The following is a 7,121-nucleotide window of genomic DNA, read 5'->3' on the forward strand; positions in this document are numbered from 1 at the left end:
ATTGTTTTTAGTTGGCATTAGACAGTATCAGGGTCTCCTTCAAGCACTGAGAATTGTTACACAGAAAATAAAACTGATCAAAAGTAACAAAAGTAAAAGAATTCTAGGACAAAGCCAGAGGACACCACACATTGGCGCCCACTTCTCTTTACAAAGCTACCCAGACGGGACCCGGTCCTTTCAACAGTGCCGATGACCACACATGGGGAGGATGCCGAGCAAGGAGGCTCCCCCGAGCCGTGGTGATGGGAGTTCTTATTAGGCTCAGCCACATCCCCACATACACCGTTGAGTCTTCCCAGCTCTTCCAAATGCCCAATTGATGCCCCGAGACACTAGCCATCTCGTATGATTCAAGGCTGACTGAAGACTGAGCCTCGCTTTGATATATGTGGCATTTGGACAGCTCAGACTTGCTGAGGTAATCCTTCACGGTACAAAAATACATGGTCATGATTTAAATTTAAAAAAAGAAGCGGAGACAGTTTGCATAAAGGCATGCACATTTCAGAACCAGGGAGATGGCTTGGCTAGGAAGAGGATTGCTACACAAGCATCTGAGTTCAGAGTCGCAGAAGCCACAGGAAAAGTAAGGCACAGCTGTGTGCACCCTATAACCCCAGCACTGAGGCAGGAGGGTCCCTGGTGCTCAGTGGCCAGCCAGGCTCCCTGTATCACCTCAGAAAAATGAGGTAAACAATGACTGAGGAAGACACTTAGCCCGAACATCTGGCCTACACCCATGTGCATGGACACACATCCACAAACACATCCACACATACACTGTTAAAGACAATGAATTAAAACTTGAAGACGTCCCGCTGAGTCCTCCATGAAAGGAGCTGGAACAAAGAAGGATAGCACATGGATGGCAGACAGCAGGGCTTCCTGTGTGAGGTAGAAGATGAGGGAGCATAGCCCTGTCTAGAGAGATGGAGAGGACCCAAATTTCAGACATCCTTTAGGTACAGGCACATCTGACATGGCCAGTTACAAAGCTAGCTTGCAACTCAGATACCTTCATAAAAGACTGGGAGTTTTTATTGTTCAAATACTCTCATTTCTAAGTTGCCTGCTGTCGGTGAATGAGAATTTCAAATCGGCTTAACAGCACGCTATACATTTTCATTGATTCCAGGGCCATATTGAGCCAAATTCCCTACTTAATTGGGCTCTAATATTATGAATCCACTTTTAAAGATTACTGAGTTGGCCTTGGTCATATAAGAAGATTACAGAGACGACACTCTGAGTAATGTTGCAACCTAAGGGCCAGGATGGGTATATTACACAACTGTCACCTGCATGAGAATCCACTCCATCCCTCTGAGCTCAGCAGCTCAGTTTTAGGATCCAGTCAGCCAAGGCTACTGGGTTTAATGAGAAGGAAAGAGTGTGTGAAAGTCTGGAGGAGGTAATGGACTAGAGTGCTGAGTCTCAGGACTCATAGACTGACAAGTACCCGGCTCGGGATGTGGACGTGTCTGCCACGCTCTGGATCATGAGTGTCTCTGTTGTGAAACATGGTCCTCTTCATCAGGTCTGCAGGGTCTGCTTGCAAATGACCATCATATTAGGGCTTCTTGATTACTGACCGATGTTACTCCAACAGAAGGAAGTGATGGGGAGGGTTACTGGACCCTCGCCCAAGATTCCAGCTGTGCCTCTGAGCCATCCGTGTGCAGTTCTGCCCTGACTGCAGGTGCTCTGGGGCCTCAGGCTTGTGTATGTATATAGGCTGGGGACAGGTGATTGAGCAACCCCTATCTGAATTGCTACCACACTGCATGCAGCTCTCCTAGTGTGGACACATTGGGATCCCTGTCCCCATACTCTGCAAACAAGCCCCATAAACTCACTGGTTCCCTAAGGTGGGCTTTGATAGAGTCATATTTCCGATTGCCAGTGGGACATAATGAGGAGGGTATAGTATTGTTTAAGCCTCCCCAGGAAAGGAATTCTTACTGCAGCCCCAAAAGCATGTGTGTTAAAGGGGTAGTCCTCAGCTTGGCATCACGGGAAGCTGTGGACTAGAGGAAGATGTCAGGCCATTGTGAGTTTGTCTCTTAAGAACAGTGGTTCTCAACCTTCCTAATGCTGTGATCCTTTAATACAGTCCCTCATGTTGTGGTGACCCCCAACCATAAAATTATTTTTTGTGTTATTTTGCTACTGTTATTAATTGTAATGTAAATATTTTTTTGAGTTAGAGGTTTGCCAAGGGGGTTGTGACCCACAGGTTGAGAACCACTGTTTAAGAGGGTCATGGGCAATTTCTTTCCCTTCCATCTTTTCTTTCTTGCTACCTTGAGGTGAGCAGCCCCCTCCACTATAGACTCCTGCCACAGTGAGCCTCACTACAAGTCTGAAAACAACCAGACTAAAACCTGTGGGACACAAATCAAAAATAAACCTTTCCTGTGTTAAATAGACTCTCTCTGGCATTTTGTGATAGTAACAGAAGGCTAGCACATTAAGTGTCCTTACCTATTAAAATCTGAGAAAGTCGGAGAGACAAGTCAGTAGTTAAGACTACTGACTGCTCTTGCAGAGGACACAGGATCCATTCCCAGAACCCACATGATGCCTCACAACAGTCTGTAACTCTAATCCAGAGGATTTGGCCCCCTCTTCTGGCCACCATGGACACAGCACACACATGCAGACAAAACACCCATACACCTAAAAGGAAAACCAACAAATCTTCTTCAAAAATCTAAGAAGGCTAACAAAACACGCAGTGTTTTACATTCCGACATTTAACAAATTACTATTTTTAAATATATGCTCCCAAATGTATCAACAGTGTTCTGAGACTGACAAAAACCCTGAGTTCTCACATGTTCCATAGTAAAATGTCAGCTCTCCCATCTTCCTCCCCACTTCCCACTCGGGACACTTAAGTTACACATCCAACATGTTATTTCCAACACATACATTTCATTTAAAAATTAATCATTGACAAACCGGGCATGATGGTGCACACACCTTTCATCCCAGCAGCACTTTGGAGGCAGAGGCTGGTGGATCACTGTGAGTCGGAGGCCTAGCCTGGTCTCCAGAATAAAGTTCCAGGACAGCCAGGACTACATAATGAAACCCTGTCTCAAAACTAACAAATAAGTCCTGGATAAAGAAATAAGTTGAAAATGCATATTGAAACCCTAACCTGAATAAAATGAATCATCATTAAATTAAAGCTACAGCATCTATACCTAGAGGGTGGAGGCTGTAGATGCCACAGAGCAGAGCACGTTGTTTGTCTCATTAAACACCTGCCCATGACTGATTCAGGAGTAACACAAACACAGTTTACTCCCACTCTTCATGATAACCTGCAGGGCAGGATGGTAATAAACTGTCGTGTTATCTCTCTTTCCCTTACTCCATTGGTGGGAGGGGGACACCCCACACCAATAAACAATGAACTGCTAATACTAACAGCTGATGTGGGGTGCGTGGCTGCTTCAGAGCAATATAAAATACTTTTCAGATTTTGCCCAAGGCCTGTGAAAAGGACCAAACTTACCGGTAACGTGAAGGGAATTACCCTTTCCATTTCTAAATGCAAAGCTATAGTTCCACAGGGTTCTTCCACATGGGAACTGAAATGTTGATTGTTGCTGTTCTCTTGACTGTGAGGTGACTGAGCAGGAAATCCACTGTCACATTCCTGTGCAATGCACGAATGCAAGAGAGGGTTTCCCACCTCCAGATGCAGGGCTCTGGGAGTCAGTTCCTGGGCAAAGCCACCATGGGACCTGAGAAGCTTCCCATGATTCTCCTTGGGTGCCAGATTGCTTTACTTCCTCTCTGAAGAGCTCCCTGGGGCTGTGAACTGGGTTATCTAGGAAGACCAAGTAGCATCCCCTTCCTAAGAAGACAATGGACATCATTTGGACCTTCAAAATGACTCCCCCACGAGTTAAAGAGCATCCATTCAGGGATGGAAAGGTGACTTGGTTGATGAAGTGCTTGCTTTGACAGCATGAATATTCACGTTCCATCCACATCATGCACATACACTCAGCCAGGTGTGCAGATGCATGACCATGCTGGGGAGTGGATACAGGTAGACATCTGGGGTTCCTAGACAGCCTCACCTAGCTGATGATTCCAACCCAGTGAGAGATCTGATCTCAAAAGAAACAAAATGATAGACAGCACCTGAAGTGTGACACCTGAGGTTGTCCTCAAGTCTCCATATTCATGCACACACACACACACACACACACACACACACACACACACACACACACACCAGTATCCATTCATAGTTTCTTTAAATTACTTTTTTTTTTTTTTTGAGACAGGGTTTCTCTGTGTAGCTTTGGTGCCTGTCCTGGATCTCACTCTGTAGACCAGGCTGGCCTTGAACTCACAGAGATGCACCTGGCTCTGCCTACCGAGTGCTGGAATTAAAGCTGTGCACCACCACCACCTGGCTCTTTAAGTTACATTTTAAAATATTTATTTGTGCCAGGTGGTGGTTGCACACACCTACCATAGAGGTCATGTGGAAATCATAGGTCATCTACAGAAGTCAGTTGTACCCCACCACCACCACCATGTGAGTCCTGAGGCTCGAACTCAGGTCATCGGTCTTAGCAGCAAGGGCCTTTACACCCTGAGCCATCTCATCTGAGCCTATTCAGCATATCTTAACCCCAAGTTCCCCCTTCTGGTCCCAAGATGACACCACAGAACAGAGAATGTTCTTTAGATACAACGCTCAGTCATTGAGCAGCTTGGCAGAGCGTGGCCAGGCTCTCCCCCTCACACTGGTGAGCATCCTCTGAGAACCGTGAAAAGGAACTCCAAAGGCCAGCCTTAGTGCCTGTCCCTAAAATATCCTTCTGTTGCCTGAAAGCTACAGGCAAGTAACAGCTGCCCCTCCCCCCCGGGTTCTTTGTTGGTGGTAACAAAGGCATCTCTCTTCAAACGTCATCGATTATTCTACCCACCTCCCCTGCCAGGTGAATTAGAGGGAAAGTCAGCAACTCCTGATGCTACTCCAACTTCCCTGGAGGTTTGAGACTCTGGCCGGTGCTCGTGTGCATTTCCCAGGAAGGTTCAAACACATGCTGACACCTGGGAACGCTCTGTGGCCCTGCCTGACTCCTGACACTCCACCTGCTGATCTCCATACTCTCCACTGCCCATGCCTCTACCATTAGCACAGAGTTGGGAAGCCAGCTCTCTCCTCCATCATCGGTGTAGACACAGAATGCTGTCAGCCATCGCCACTGGCTCAAGTCCTGGCGCTTCCTGTACCCTCTGTCTGGGACGAGCATCCACCCAGCATCTCGATAGGTTGCCTGTCCCCTCTTCTGTTCTGACACCTCTGTTTATTTTCCTCCTCCAGACTCAGTCACCTGACCCACCTCAAAGTACTTCAGCTTTTGCTTATTCTCGCTCCTGTCTTTGCAACCTAAATCCAAAGATAAAGGGAATTTTAACACTGCTGTGGCCCTGAGTCATACCACGCTCACAGACTTTGAACTTTTGGCAGGTCTCCAAAGCCCTCAGAAGCATTGATAAGACAGATATTACTGGAAGGTTGTTCTAGAAGGTCTGGGTGGGATCCAGGAGTTACACCTGTAGTAAGTATTCAGGGATGTTGATGCTCTCGTCCTAGGAACCACATCAAAAGCCACCACCTGGCACACAGGGTGTGTTCCGAAAATAACTGCAAAGTGAAAGGATGGATGGAGGCATCGTGGCATCTCCTGCTTACTCGTGGACTGGAGCGCCTAAGCATTTCTCCCTCAAATTCAGTACCATGAGCATCTCTACAGACTTGGTATCAGGAGTGTCTCCACATAGACTTCAGCACAGTTCACACCCAACTTCAGAAATTTGGGTTTGCATTCCCAATGATATCAAACCCTCTCCCCAACAAAGCCCATGTCATTGTGGAGACCATACCACAGATGGCACGGCTGTGTTTTGTCTTTTAACACCATCATCCTGGTTTCCCCTCCAGCAGGACTTTTCCATTCATATTTGGGGAGGAACATCACCACCCCATTCATAATAACAACAAAACCCAAAAAACAAAAAAACAAGAAACATCCTAAGCACCCAATACCCAATGATGGGAGATTAGTCAAGTCAATGACAGTATAGCTGTATCCTAGAATATCTTTCGGCCATAAAAAATCATGTTTACACAGATTGTTTTAATGGCATCAATAAAATGGCTTTTATATAATCCTATAAAGAATAATGCCAGAGTAACATTCTCTTTGGAACTTGCTCCAGCTGCTTGGGTACTCAAAGGAGACCTTGCTCTGTAGACTCACACATGGCAGCTGGTGGGTATGGCAGCCCTGTGCTGGTTAATAGGCATGCCTTGTGAGTTTGTTTTAATGGTGGGGAGGGCGATGTTTGGTTGGATGCAGGAGGATGGGAAGATGTGATGGAAATAGCTTGGCAAGTGCTTCCTGCCAGGCCCCCAGACTGGATTTAGCTTCTCTATTTAGAGAAGACAGCAACAACTTTATAATAACAGAGGGATGACGGTTAGCACTCTGGAGCAGTAACTATGCCCAGGGCACGTATTCTAAGCTATATGCGCATATCAGTTGCATTTCATTTATTCAGGAATCCAATTACTCAAAAAAAAAAAAAATGGAACAATTTTCATGACTCACTGTGTGCAGCCCCAAGAGAAATCAGGACTGCTTGTCCCTAAGGTAGCCTTTATAGAAACATGCTGGCTAAACACCAAATCCCTCTCTTATGAAATTAATACTCACTTTCATTTTGTGTTTAATTGTGTGCTTCCATGCGTCTGTTATGTATGTTTGTGCATGCGAGTGCTGGTGAGGTCAGAAGTGGTTGTTGGATCCCCTGGAGTTACAGGCAGTTGTGAGCCTCCTGACGTGGGAGCTGGGAACTGAACCTGGGTCCTCTAGAAGAGAAGTAAGCGTTTTCAAGAACATGGCCCACAGAATCAACTAGGAAGGACTCTCGCAGGGGGCTCACGGAGACCAAAGCAACAATCGGGGAGCCTGCATGGGACTGAGTTGGTCCTCTGCACACACTTTTCGGTTGTGTGGCTTGGCGTTCTCGTGGAACTCCTAATAGCAGGAGTGGGAGCTGTCTCTGACTCTTTT

Source organism: Onychomys torridus, chromosome 22, assembly GCF_903995425.1.
Source record: "Onychomys torridus chromosome 22, mOncTor1.1, whole genome shotgun sequence".
NCBI classification, from domain to species: domain Eukaryota; kingdom Metazoa; phylum Chordata; class Mammalia; order Rodentia; family Cricetidae; genus Onychomys; species Onychomys torridus.